General features: G+C 42.7%; 2 long non-coding RNA genes and 2 other non-coding genes across 13 annotated transcripts in view; 2 read left to right on the top strand and 2 right to left on the bottom strand.

Annotated features, from left to right (window-relative positions):
* The window catches only part of Gm35239, a 59,318-nt gene extending 57,167 nt beyond the window's left edge, over positions 1–2,151 (bottom strand). For all 10 annotated transcript variants that reach the window (XR_001780609.2, XR_001780612.2, XR_001780615.2 and 7 more), the window contains exon 1: positions 40–2,151. This is a non-coding gene — a long non-coding RNA (predicted gene, 35239). The remainder of the gene's footprint in view (positions 1–39) is intronic.
* Positions 513–619, top strand: Gm23296. Its single transcript, XR_003950387.1, has one exon. It is a non-coding gene; the product is annotated as a U6 spliceosomal RNA (small nuclear RNA).
* Positions 1,210–1,316, bottom strand: LOC115488100. The gene has a single exon (XR_003950386.1). It is a non-coding gene; the product is annotated as a U6 spliceosomal RNA (small nuclear RNA).
* Positions 2,152–2,781: 630 nt separating the features above from the next.
* 1700031P21Rik (RIKEN cDNA 1700031P21 gene) lies at positions 2,782–5,120 on the top strand. The gene is made up of 3 exons (NR_045910.1): positions 2,782–2,924; positions 3,049–3,114; positions 5,026–5,120. It is a non-coding gene; the product is annotated as an RIKEN cDNA 1700031P21 gene (long non-coding RNA).
* The last annotated feature ends 9,635 nt before the right edge of the window (positions 5,121–14,755 follow it).

Here is a 14,755-nt window from a genome sequence, read left to right as displayed (position 1 = left end):
AAGGACTTGCTGTAATGTAAGATATAGTAAAGGACTTACTAATGGTAGGGTAGTTAGGGACTTTTGTTTGTTCCCTACTTTCTGTTTCCAATGTGCTTATCCCTAGAACGTTTAAGTGGTGAAACCAACTAGTCTAGAGCTGTGCGGTACGGAGTCTGCCGGCTCACAGAAGTTGAGGCTTCACCGCCCGCAGTCCCGGCATGCCGCGCGGGGAGAGAGCCACGAACTCACCACCTTCCCTAGGCCTCCAGAGGAAGACTATTACCCGACATGCACCGGGCTCTAATTTGCATACCCCCCCCCGTGGTAAACCACACGGACCCACGCTGCCTGCGCAATTCCCTCAGCAGCAGGGGGATTTCAAGAGTCTAGCCACACAGTTCTGCTGAAAAATTTCTCCTTCGTTTTAGGGTGCACGGAGGAGTTCGAGGATCGTAAGCACTAAAATCACCCTAAGTTAAAGAATCTGATTTTCTGAGTCCTTATATAGTCCACGGTTAGGCCTTAAGATCGTGCTCGCTTCGGCAGCACATATACTAAAATTGGAACGATACAGAGAAGATTAGCATGGCCCCTGCGCAAGGATGACACGCAAATTCGTGAAGCGTTCCATATTTTGCAACCTCGATTTTTGTTATCTCTCTGTAGTGTTAAATAAAGTACATTGGGTGTAAACTGAGATTCTAGTTTACAATGCTGGCAACTTTGTATATATCTTTATAAGATGGAGTTTCGCGGTAACAGGTAGGTAATACTAAACCCCAAGCACCCCGGGAATAATGACATTTTTCTCTTAGAAGACTTTTTAGTTTATGAATTTCTTTATTAATCTTTTTTTTTTTTAATTTACATTGATGAATTGATGAGCCCTAATAGGGAAACAGCAGGAGCGTCGCTAGTTCATTCTCTTCCGGCTTGTAGACCCGAGTGTGTGTAACAGCTAAAAAACAGCCTGCCATTAGGATCTGTCTCACTAGGCGCCCCTCTGCATGTAGCCTGGAAGAAACACTGGCCAATGATGCATTCCCCAAATTTAATAACAGCAGATTTTAGTTGATGAAAACAAGCACTAGGGGCCAGATACAGTAGTAAAAAGCTAGGATAGGATTTAAGAATGACGCGCTGGGTTGACTTGGAGACGCTGTGAGGGAGAAGTCAAAAGTTATTGTTTGGAATTTGGTCCAATGACCTGTTCATAGTAAGCAGAGCCAAAATATGGAACGCTTCACGAATTTGCGTGTCATCCTTGCGCAGGGGCCATGCTAATCTTCTCTGTATCGTTCCAATTTTAGTATATGTGCTGCCGAAGCGAGCACGATCGTAGTGTCTAGCCGTGGACTATATAAGGACGAAGAATTCCTGACTTTTTAAGTTAGGGTGACTTTGACCCGCGTTTTTCTCCTAGCCTCCCAGTAAACCCGGGAACAAAGAAAAAGTTTTTTCAGTGAAACTGTGTAGCTATGCTCATGAACCCCTGCTGCTTAGTGGGGATCACGCTGGCGGCGTGGGTCCGTGTGGTTTACCTTGGGGTTATGCAAATTAGCTCCTGGTGCATGTTGGGTAAGAGCCTTCCTCTAGAGGCCTGGGGAGGGGAGTGAGTTCTCTAAGCAGTCCGCTATCCGGCACGCTGGGAGGCTCGCTGTTCTCCTACGTCTGTGTGGGAGCTTGAGAAATGTGTGGCAGCTAAGTGACCAGGGCCCTGACTCGATCACCTACTCCCCCCACACACTAAAACAGGACACTTGTTACCTATGTTCCACTAGTCCAATGCCTGTTGAAGTATGCCCAACCCGCCAGGTGACCCCTCCCCAGCATAGCCTACTCGGTCCCAGAACTATGGGCACCATACTCTAGGAACGCAGCAAAAGCTTGGGGAGGTCCTCTAGAGCCTGGGGTACAGTCTGTTCCCAGCAGGCGCTGCCCGGCCTGGACCCGCGAGTTTGACTGGGCGGCCACGCCCGTCCACTCTCTGCGGGTGGCCGGTCGCAGGTAACGCCTGCCTGTGCACATTTTGCGCAGGCGCCGATTAGGTCCAGGACCGAGGCTCGGGGACCAGGGGCCGCACCCCTTCACAGGTGTCTGGCAGGCGCTAGACGTTGCCTGGTAACCAAACATCCGGAACACAGATGCAAGGGCGGAAGCCCACCTACTTGGCCTGAGAGGGAAATTTAAGGATTTACACTGCTCACTTTGGAGTAGAATAATAGCAGAGTCACTCTTGTACTTCCGTTCCTTTTCCTGTATATTAAATGACATGTTAGCCCTGTTATGATACAAATGTGTAAAACATACCTACTTGGAGGAAATATTTGTTGTAATTTTAAATAACAGCGAAGTCTTAGCTGTTCAAGTCATAGCTTTGTGGGCTGTAAAATGAGGGACAAAGGTCAGAAACTGCTAGTTTGGTGTGGTTTCAGTATTTCTCAGAATGAAGTCTGGGCAAAGGTTTTCCTGTGTGCTTATAATTATCACCATTAGTCGGCTGTGGTGTGGCACCTGCCTGTAATCCCAGTACTTGGGTGGGAAACAGAGAAGAACTAGAAGTTCAAGGGCAGATTTCCCTACATAGTGAATACAAGCCCAGCCTAGGCTAGTCAGCTAAAATTCCTTCTCTTGAGCAGACAGACAAGGCCTATCCTTGTTCCAGCAGCAAACAGAAGAGTCCTCCAAAGGACACTCTGCGGAGGGAATGGTGAGTTGAGCTTCCTTCTATGACGTAAAGGAGGAGTTGCTCACAGAGCCAGGGTGTTCATCCCCCCAAGTTACGCCTAGAAAGCCTTTACCCAGTCGGGATGAAGACTTCTCCACCCAGCCACCCCACTCCCTTAGTCTTCCTAGGTTACAGACTCTACCCCTCCCCTCAGCGAGGCCACTTCTAGTTATGGATAAAATTGCGTACTACAGTAGGTAGGGTGGATACTCAGGTAAGGGTCGCCTGACCTCCCTGCCCCTTTATGAGCAGGTGTGGGTCAACAAGCCCAGCTGAGATGATCTTTTGCCAGTAGACATTACAGAATGTGGTAAGATAGATTTTGTTTGTTTCAGAAGATAGTCCTGTACAACACCTATACAAACTGTCTCAATTCATTAACAAACGAACTACCGAAGGACAAGGCAAGTTACTACTTAATTTAACTAGAGTTTCTTTTTTTTTTTTTTCCCTTCTCCTCGTCCTCCCATCTTTCCTCCAACTTGGCATGAGAAAATAATTTTAAAACTTGTTTAATTGGCACCGGTTTTCTGATATGCAGAAAAAGAAGGGTTATGAAGTCACGCAGAGCCGGGCGGTGGTGGCGCACACCTTTAATACCAGCATTCGGGAGGCAGAGGCAGGCGAATTTCTGAGTTCGAGGCCAGACTGGTCTACAGAGTGGGTTCCAAGACAACCAGGGCTATTCAAAGAAACCCTGTCTCAAAAAAAAAAAAAAAGAAAGTTGGTTGTTTTCTAACAACTTTTGAAAAGTAATAAAACACTGTTCTTCCCCCAGGAAAAACAGGAGTGAAAATGACAGGTCTATTGAATTAAAATTTCCAATTAGATGCTTTTTAAAAATGCTTTGGTGTAACTTTCTATTAGCCTGCCTTTTATGATAATTTTGTATTTATTTACTTTCCATCTAGATTGCAACTTCCCCTTTCTCCTCTCCTCTGAGACCCTCCCTCCCTCCCTCTCCTCACAGTCCCTCCCTCTCACCTCACCTCTCCCCCTCCCCCTCCCTTTGTTTCCATAAACTAACATTCAGATGTCTGAATGAATGCTTAATCAAGCCAACTTCAGGTTTAGGTCAGTAAACAAGCATTAATTTAATGATTTTTATCTCAACATCCCCATGAGGTTAAATGGGTTTTAGTACTTCTTTTAATATTTTTATTGCATTGTTTATTTATTTCCTTTGCATGTGTGTTGTGGTCAGAGGACAATTTGCCAGGAGTTAGATTTCTCCTTCCACCAAGTAGGTTCTAGGGATAAAACCCTCATTCATTGGGCTGGATAGCAAGCGCCTTTACCAATCTCACTGATTTTCAGTACTTCTGAGGACTCCAAAGTATGTGGGTAAGATTTAGTTTTCTTTTCTTTCAAGTGAAAAATTAACTTGAGATAGAGATTATAGAAGAAAACATAGGAAAGTATTTTTTGCAACCTTAGGGTGAACAAAGAGTTCTAAGATAGAATACAGAAAGTAGAATCTCTGAAAAACTTGTCAAACTGGTCTTTATCATAAACAGAGTCAAACTGTTCAACAGAGAGTCAAACTGTAATACAAGACAAATCTCAAGAGAATAATCAGAACCCATCATCAGAAATGTATCAAGAATAAATTAAGATGGGGCTGGAAAAAAGGCTCAGCAGTTAAGAGCACTGGTTGCTTTTCCAGAGGACCCAGGCTCATTCATAGCAAACACCTGATGGCTCACAGATGGTTATCTGAAACCCCGGTTCCAGGCAGTTGACCTCCTCTTCTAATTTCTGAAGGCACCAGGCACATTGTGGAACACAGGCAGACATACATACAGGCAAAACACTCATACCCATAAGAGAAAATAAATCTAAATGGGCAAAAGGTTTAGACAAATATTTAGCAAAAGTATAACAAATGAAAAGCACAATGAAACAAAAAGGGAAAATAGAAAAAGATATATAAATGCCTCCCCTGAAAATGGAAACAAATTCAACAGGCTAATCCTCAGAAAATTGCTCATGTCTGCTAAATACCATCTCACAGTACTAAAATGACAAAACTCAAGAATAAACAAAATCAGGCGACTCTGCAGAGCATCTAGCACTCTTAGGTGATGGGTAGACACTGTCAGGGAGGGAGAGAGGAGAGCTGATACATTTTTGAAGAACTCTTTAGCTTTTCCTGTGCAAAGATTCATGCTAATTATCACCTTGGCATAGTCAGGAGTCACTGGAAGGTGGACATCTGACGTTCCTGTGTGGGATTAGCTTGATATTAGTTGTGATATATATTGATGTGAACTGACCGCTTGCAAGCCAACACTCACCCTCTCCCCTCATTGTAGATGTCATGTGACCAGCTACTTCAAGTTTCTGTTGCCCAGACTTCTTTCCATGATCAACTGTACCTTGAACTATAAGTGTACATAAATGACTCTTGAAATTACTTTTGCCAGAGTATTTTATCACAGCAATAAAAAAAGTGGGAAGTCTTACAGAGGGAAACATATTGGGACCCACCAGTTTCTAATTTCTATTTATACAGGAGAAATTAAGACTTAAATCCATAGATTTGTATAATGTGGGGAAAGATGGATTGTGACATACGGATACAATGGAATGCTATTCAGCCATAAGAAGAAGCCTGTTGCTGATGTGCACAGAATGAATGTGTTTCACAGGTGTGGTACACAAAAGAAGACAACTGGGAGAGGTTTGTGTCATGAGTCTATTCATGAAAGTCTATGCACATGTGCCAGTGAGATGACTCAGCAAGTAAAGGTGCTTACTTGCCACTGAGCCTGACAACCTGAGCTCTCTCTGAGACCTACAAGGTGGGAGGAGAGAATCAATTTCTGACTTTCACACAAGGCACAGGTATTCCCCAAATCCTACATACATAAATCCTACCTATCCTACATAAATAAATGCAATTAAGAAGTGTTTAAAGCTCCCAGGATTCAATGTGGGTGATCTTAAACAAAATGCCCAACAGTGGGGAGATAGAACCTGAAGAGACTACCTCTAGTAGTCAGACAGGGCTTTCAGTGGAGGGATGGAGACACCAACACACCTTCAAGATTTTCAACCCAGAATTGTTCCTGTCTAAAAGAAATGCAGGGACAAAAATGGAGCAGAGACTAAAGGAATGGCCATCCAGTGACTGACCCAACTTGGGATCCATCCCATGGGCAGGCACCAAATCCTGATGAAAAAGTGTAACATAAAAACAAAAAACTAGGCCTTTAGGCCCAGGCTTGAGAATGTGACCTTTGTGACTAAATGTTCCAAGGCATGCTAATCATAAAACAGATAGTGATATTCCTTCACCCACCCACTTCCTGGGTTCAGGGATTGTTGGGACCACTCCTGGAATCCGCTATGCAAATGTGTTATTGTTAGAGGCTCATAGAAACTGTCTTGAGAAATAACCACACAATTACCAGGTATTATTCCTTTTAACTTTCCACTTACTTGTGACTCTTAACTGATATTTTTGGTATTTTCCAACAATGCCCTCCCCACCCCCTTGAGTTGTGCTTTCTTCCTTTAAATACCCCCTCTCCCAGCTACTCAAGGACCACACGGTCCTCTACCCCTGCATGCTGTACGACTGTGGGCCCCAGAGTGCACCTGGAATAAAAGTCCTCTTTCAGTTTGCATCAAGACTGTTTCTCTTGAGTGATTTGGGGTGTCACCTCTCCTGAGTCAGAACATGGGGGAGTCCTTACTTTGTGGGTCTTTCATTGACACTATTATTGACGCTGTGTTGTGCTTGCAGAGAAGAGTGTATGTAGTATGGCTGTCCTCTGAGAGGTCCTACCAGAAGCTGACTGAGACAGATGCAGATACTTACAGCCAACCACTGGACAGAGGTCAGGGACCCCTATGGAAGAGTTAGGGGAAGGATTGAAGGAACTAAAGGTGGTGGCAACTCCATAGGAAGACCAACAGTGTTAACTAACCTGGACCCATGGGGGCTCTCAGAGACTGAGCCACCAACCAAAGAGCATACACTGGCTGGTCTGAGATCTCTGGCACATATGTAGCAGAGGACTGCCTTGTCTGGCCTCAGTGGGAGAGGATGTTCCTAACCTTATACAGACTAGGAAGGAGAGATACAGGAGCAGGGGGCACCCTCTCATAGGCAAAGGGAGTGGAAAGGGGAGTAAAGAAATCTGTGGGGGGGGGCAAAATTTGAGGTGTAAATAAATAAAATAATAAAAATAATAATAAAAAATGTTTAAGCTAGATATGCTAAAGTCTATGTATAAGCAAAGCCAACCTAATGGTAATAGAAATTGAAATGTCTATTATAGGGGAAAATGGTGTGTAGACTACAAGGGAACTTTCTGGAATGATGGAAGGTTCTTCATGTCAGTCAGTATATAGTATATTCATTTTTCAGCGCATTTCAACTGTATACTTGAACCTAAATCTCACTAGAAACTGCCAGTTACACTGCACAGCACTCTGCTTAAATAAGGAAAACTTGGATCACTGATGTCTATGGCCAAGGGGTTCACTGCTTTAAACAGTAAAACCCTGGTTTCTGGAACTTTATCTGTATCCTCTTGCTGCATATGTATTGATTCCTCACAGTTGGTAGACATCCTGACTGGAGAAGTTTCAGTTAAGTTGAATTGAAAACTATCTATGTAACTTTGTGGTGTTGTTAACTGCCTACTCTCCAAGTGATAGTATTTTATTTACAAAGTTCTCAGTGTTCTTGGCACCAGTGTAGAGCAATGACCCAGTCCCTCAACCTCTTGCTTCACAGAGTTCTCCTGTGTAGAAGAGATAAACAATGAGAAGATATGCAAATGAAAGAGTAGGTAATTTCAGCTGACCGTTAATACAGAGAAGAGAAAATACTTAGAGAATGAAATACAAGACCATATTTTACTCATTGCTGAGACCAAGTATATGAGTCACATGTGTTTGGATGTCAAATTCTCCTCTGCTCAGCTCCCTCGTGATCACAACATCAACCTCTTTTAGTCTCATTGTCCAGTGAAAATCTTTTTTGAAACATGAAAACATGAAACCATGTTTTACTTGTGCACATTATTTCCTCACAGAGTCTCTTGGAGAGGATAGATGGACAGTTCATCCGCTCATTAGGCAACAATTAAGAGCACAGGAGTGTGTGCCCATGGCGTGGTGAAGAGCCGCTTCCACTTCACTGCAGATCCCAGTTCTCCTCACAGCTTGAACATCTAGGGAGTTACCTCATCAAGACCTTGGGAATGTCTATATCTCTAAGCTCAAAGAATCCTCTAAAAATAAGATTACAACCCCATTGGTCACATCAGGCATAGCATAGGTCATAAGTGTTTATGCTCTAAAACCCTGGTAAGCTTTTAGGACACCAAAATAGTTTCTGTCATCCAGTTGATCCCCACAACCACAAATTGTTGAGCATCTATTATATATTGTATTGCTGCTTTTAATCTCTTTGCTTACTTTGGTCCTTACCAATAAAGAGACAGAGGATTCAGCTCCTTAGAGTTCTAGCTTTGTTTGACACCAGTGAAAAGCCAAAAATAGTAGCAATCTCAGTTAAGATCACAAATCCTGTTCAAACCCAGTTTTGTTTTTTATTCAAAGCCAACCTCTATACAAACTTAAACAGGTGAAATTGTCTCCGCACTTCTAGTTTCTATTATGAACTTAGTACTTTCTACTATGAACTTAGTACTGTCTTGAGAGAACTCTTTAGAAGCTCAGGAAGGACAGCTAGGGGACGGATTACCATTAGTCACTGCCTATTCGGAAGCAGAGACCTGCAGAGGACAAACATGATCTGCCAAGTAGCTTACACATTGTAAGAATGGAATTTCAACCAGGAAACTCAAGTTGTCCTTTCTGGGCTCAGCATCCAGCATCTCCTCTCCACCAAGCAATCCCTGTGGAAGAGAAGCCCACGCCGGTGGTCAGCTGACCCTTCCTAGATGAAAAGCTCTACTTGTGTTCGTTTGCCTCAGGGAATGGTGACAGCTGAAGTGGGAACTCTTGAGAAACCAAGAAGCAGGAAGGTAAATGAAGGCAAGAAATGAACTTGAGGCAGAAAACTGTGCATTCTTGATACTTGAATAGAGCAGAAACTAGAGGTTAAAAGATTGTTATATAAATACTAATAGTTAATTTAAAAAAAAAGTGGACCATAGTAAGTCATACAGGCAGAAGAAGAGGAGGAAGAGGAGGACTCCCTTTCTCATCCATATTCTAAAATACAAGATTAGTTAGTATCCCCTGGGTTGGAGATCAGGGACCGAAGGCCTGCATGAGGCAGGTCCTCATCACTACAAAGGCAAACAAACAAACAAAAACTCTTTTCTGTAGATAACATGATTCTTTTTTTTTTTTAAAAAGACTTATTTATTTATTTATGTACACTGTAGCTGCCTTCAGACACTCCAGAAGAGGGCACCAGATCTCGCTACAGATGGTTGTGAGCCACCATGTGGTTGCTGGGAGTTGAACTCAGGACCTTCAGAAGAACAATCAGTGCTCTTAACCACTGAGCCATCTCTCCAGCCCCTGAAAACGTGATTCCTAATCTGTAGGGTTGTTAGAAACACAGGCTGGACATATCAGAATTTGAGTCTTAGCTCTGTCATTAAATGGCAGAGTTATCTAGAGTACTTGATCACAATGTCTTAAGAATAAACCACCTTCTGTTAAGAAGGTGCACTCGGTGTGACTGCCTCACGAAAGATACTCAAAAAAAACCTATTGTTTCATTTTCTCTCTTCTTTCTGCATATTCCTTATCACATAATGCTTTGTGTAACTAGTTACCTGGGTGTGTCTTATCTTTTACCCTCCTTAGACTTTGACCTCTGTAATGACGGAGGTGGCCGCTTACTCATGTCTGTTGTCCTGGGAACAGGGAAGGCTCTTGAAAAACTATACATTGAATGTTACTGTTTATTACCCAGCAAGCACTCAGTATTTTAATAAACAAAACCACCCCCAAATTCCCAGTGATCTTACTCTTGATGGGATGGACACTTTATTTTATTTTATTTTATTTTATTTTATTTTATTTTATTAAGTTGTCTTTCTCGACCATTTGATTAAATCAGTAGACTTTCTACTTCAGACAGGCCATCTTCTGAGGGCTGACTGGGCTGTTTGCACCATTTGTCTGAGGCTAGTTTTTGTCCCAATTAGCTTGTGTTCTGCATGTTCACCCTATCCCAGTGTACTGGCTAGTTTTGTGTCAACTTGACACAAGTTGGAGTTATCACAGAGAAAGGAGTTTTAGTTGGAGAAATGCCTCCTTGAGATCCAACTGTAAGGCATTTTCTCAATTAGTTATCAAGGGGGGAAAGGCTCCTTATGGGTGGGACCATCCCTGGGCTGGTAGTCTTGAGTTCTATAAGGGAGCAGGCTGAGAAAGCCAGGGGAGGCAAGACAGTAAAGAACATCCATCCATGGCTTCTGCATCAGCTCCTGCTTTCTGACCTCCTTGAGTTCCAGTCCTGGCTTCCTTGGTGATGAACAACAGTATGGAAGTGTAAGCTCAATAAACCCTTTCCTCCCCAACTTGCTTCTTGGTCATGATGTTTGTGCAGGAATAGAAACCCTGACTAAGACACCCAAGCAGCGGCCCTTTCTTCCTTTTACTACCAGAACACCTGTTATCTACAGTGGCAGATCCCTAGCGTGGCTGTCTACATATGCTATCCAATCCCACACCATGTAACATTTCCAAGAGAGTTCCCACATGCAGAAAGGATCCCATCAGAATTTGATGTATCCGGACCAGGAACATACAGCTGAAGAGAAGCCAAGAAAAAGGGGAAATAGGAAAATTAAAAGTAACCCTAAGATGATTCACTGTAGCAAACCTCAATGAACCATTTCAAAAGTGAAAATGGGGCTGGCAAGCACTGCACAGTGGGTAAAGAAGCTTTGCTACCAATCCTAAATGCTGCCAAGCCTGACCACCTAAGTTTAAACCCCACACTGGGGGAAGGAAAGAACTAATTCTCACAAGTTGCCATCTGATATCCACATGCTTATGCATGAACAACACACACACATACACACATGCACACACATGAACACACATGCAAATGAAAGTATAAATTTGTAAAAATGTAGAAAATATGGAACCAACCTTGAAACATTGTCTTTAATAGAACACTCACCCTACACTACCTACTTAGAAGCAAACCTAGAATAAAAAGAAATAGGAAAACCTAGAAACCCCTCAAAAGACACGTGACTCAAGTGGCACCTACTCCCAGAATGCCCCAGGCTCATCTTTCAGGGAGTGTTACAGAAAGAAGATCTTGTTCTCCAGGAAATGACAGCTCCATTTGTGTCACTGCCTGAACCTTCCAATAGGACAGGACGTGACGGTGGAAGCCTGTGATATAGATTATCCTGATCTTATACAAGCCTTGGCGAATTTGTGTTTGTTTCTTTAAAAAAAGAAAATAGGCTTTTAAAATTATAATAGAAAAAGTGTAGAGTCATGATATAATCAAAGAAAAATATTCTGTACCCAATACAAAGTATATATATGTTTTAAGATTTATTTTATTAATGTGTATTAATATGCAGCTCTGTGTGTTTATATACACACAGTACACACCTGTATGCCATGGTATCCTCAGAGGACAGTCCCAGCAATGCATATATTCTAAGCTAAGCATCATCCAAGAGAGTCCAAAGTTTTCTAAAATATAAAAGTCTATAAAGTAAAAATAAAAGTTATAAAGGGAGCCTAGAGTAATGACTGAGCAGTTAAGACTGTACTGTTCTTGCAGAGGACCTGAGTTTGGTTCCCAGCACCCAGATCAGACAAGCTCACAAGCACCTGTGACTCCAGCCACAGGGGATCCAATGGCCTCTCCTGGCCGCCTCAGGCACCTCACTCATGGTCACATACCCATGCACACACACAAATAATTTAAACATTTTTTAAATCTTTTTTTTAATTAAAAAAAAGCAAAAATTATCAGCCGGGCGTGGTGGCACACGCCTTTAATCCCAGCCCTCGGGAGGCAGAGGCAGGCGGATTTCTGAGTTCGAGGCCAGCCTGGTCTACAGAGTGAGTTCCAGGACAGCCAGGGCTGCACAGAGAAACCCTGTCTCGAAAGAAAGAAAAAAAAAAAAAGCGAAAATTACTTTGCTGTTGAGGGGCAAATGTAATTAAATGTGGTGTAGCCTAAATGATAAAGTTGACATTAGGACACAGCAATGTCTTCAGCCTTCACCTTCACCCTCAGCTGCTCAGTGACTCAGCTAGAGAAAGCCTGAATCCTACAAGCTCCGTTGAATGCTAAGCATCCTCCACAGGTAAGCCATGCTTGATCTTTTACACGACGTTTTGACTGTACCCATTCTGTGTGTAGATAGACACACGTCCAGGTACTTAGCATTATGTATGCATTAGCTCACCTCTGGTGTTCAGAAAGAGAGCATGCAGCGTAGATGTGTGGCACAGGTGCAGTAGGCTGCATACTGTAGCCCAGGTGTTTAGTACTCTACACCATCCAGGTTTATATTAGTAAGCACACACTACAATGTTTGCATAGCTACAAAGTCACAATTGTATTGCTTCTAAAGAAAAATCCTTGTTTTGTTGGACAGGTATATACAAATCTGTCTTTCATTTAATTCCAATAGAATGTGTAGATTTGTACAATCACAAAAACTGTCAGAATCTGGTAGAGTGTAACACACGCAGTCTGGTCTAGATATCTGTCTTCACAATGAAATACTGCAATACATCAGAATCATGAAAACAAAATGCTAATCAAAAGAGGCCAAACAAATATATTTATTTTGTTGAGTGGTCTGTTCTACTTTTGTGAATTCTCAAAAAGGGGGAAAGTTTTATTCAGAATGGCCATTATCTTTGAAGAAGAAAGGTGGAAAATTTCAAGACAGAGAGACTATGGACACATTCGGTTCTGACATCTGGGTGCTGTTTACACGGACTCATCCGTTTTTCAATAGATACTGCATCTCATTTGTGTACTTTCACTTCAGTAAATGACTCGTCCTTAAAGAACTAACAGCAATCTCGTTTGTAGTAAACACATCTCACCTTGGAGCCTTTTTCATCCACATAAACATTTCATATTTTACTATTGAAAGAAAATAAAACTTGAGACCTGTGATTCATGTGATTCATGTAATTTATGTCAAATAGCCTAAAAAGTTGTGAGCTTTGAAACCTGGGGCTGAGAACATAGCAGAACAGGACAGGACATGCCCAGGTAGGCCCCTGGTTAAGACATTCCTGAGGCTGCTTGGCCATAAAGATAAAGAGAATGACCTGTCCAGACTGGCCCGGCGCCTCCCTATCTCCCGCCCTTCTGACCTAAGTTAAATGTTATCTGCATGTACAGTCTGCTCATGTTTAAATGGACCAATCATGTGAAACCGCGCCAATTCGTCCCCCAGCCCCAGCCCCTTTTCTATAAAAACCCCTAGCTTCCAAGCCTCGTGGTCAAATCCACTGTCTCCTGTGTGAGATACGTTTCGACCTGGAGCTCTGCCATTAAACTACCTCATGTTTTTACATCAAGGCGTTCTGTTCTGTTTGTGATTCTTGGGTGTATGCCGAATCGGGAACAGAGTGGGGGTTTCCCCACTAGGTTCTTTCACTGTATACTTCATTCATGTTTTCAGTGACCTTTCTACTCGTTTTCCTGGTTGGATGTCTGAGGTTAGAAGCTGAGTACTATTTGTCCTTTGGTTCCCCGAAAATCTTCACATACAGTAGGCACTTAATAAATACTACATTGAAATCAAAAAAGAAAATACAGAGTATAGTAAAAAGCTTTATAAGAAATTTTAAGCAGACATTATCAAACACTTACCTTTTTCTACCAACCTTACTCTCTTTGTCATGTGTTTATGGTATGTGACTATTTATTGTGAATATTTATTGAGGTATTAAAAACCCTGTGGAGTCTCCTACTGATGCTGTAGAAAGTAACTATTTTTTTAAATATGAGTATGGTTTATCTGTGTAAAGAAGCCAAAGGCAGCAGCAAGGTAATATTTTAATTACCTACATAAAAAATTGGCATCGAGCTGCCCTCCCGAAGATCACAGAGTCTGCTCCTTGGATTAAGTATTCACTCACCTTCAGTCAGTACTGTTTCTGTGCACCCAATTCCTGGGGGCATCTGCGTTAGGCTTTTTGTTCAGCAAGTGTAGAAATGCCTTGGGCCCACCTGTGTGTCTCTCCAGCAGAGACCTGTGGCTCTCATCTGCTAGCTTGGATTTGCAGGAAGTCAGAGCAGGAAGAATTGCTTTGGTGACCACGTGCCATGGGTAAGATAAGAAACCTCTGAGGACAGGAACACTCGGCTTTGCTCTTGAAACGAACGATGCTAGAACTGACCAAATCGGGGTTTGTTAAGCCTTTTACCGATGACAGCTTTTTGTGACCGCCAACCTTCAGGGTGCGCCTCCTCCACAGGAATCTCCTCTCTGACCTTCCATATAACCCCAGGCAAACCCTTTTATAGCTCTGTAAGACTGAGCTGAGACCATCTCGTCCATGTACTGCCTCTTAAATTCTGAGGACCTTGAGAACCTGGTCTTCAATTAAAAAAAAAAATCTAACATATTACCTAGAATAAAGTTAACACTGAAATAAAATTATGTATTTGAATAAAGGAATTCATTATAGACTCTGCCCAATATATTCCTAATTAAACAAGGCTCAGTGCCTGGAGATGAACTATGAATACACAAATCTAAATTTGTGGTGAAAGTCTAACAGTACAATTAAATTGGGCATCTCAGAAGCATAAGACTCAATTTTGTTTTTAGTAATATGAGAATAAGATGCCGCAAGAAATCAGTGCAAAGAACTGAGAGAGACAGGGAGATGGAGGGAGGGGGGAGGGAAGGGGAGGGGAAGGGGTGAGGGGGTGAGGGGGAAGGAGGGGAAGGGGTGACGGGGGGGAGGGGGAAGGAGGGGAAGGGGTAAGGGGGGTGGGAGGGGGAGGGGGGGAGAAAGAGAGAGGACACTATTCTAAAATCTCTGTAAATAAACAGCTGGAAGATGGCAAGAAAATCACTTTCACAGATA

Source organism: Mus musculus, chromosome 12 (genome assembly GCF_000001635.26).
Source record: "Mus musculus strain C57BL/6J chromosome 12, GRCm38.p6 C57BL/6J".
NCBI lineage: Eukaryota > Metazoa > Chordata > Mammalia > Rodentia > Muridae > Mus > Mus musculus.
Note: the sequence above shows the minus strand (reverse complement) of the source record. Positions and strands in the feature narration are given on the sequence as shown.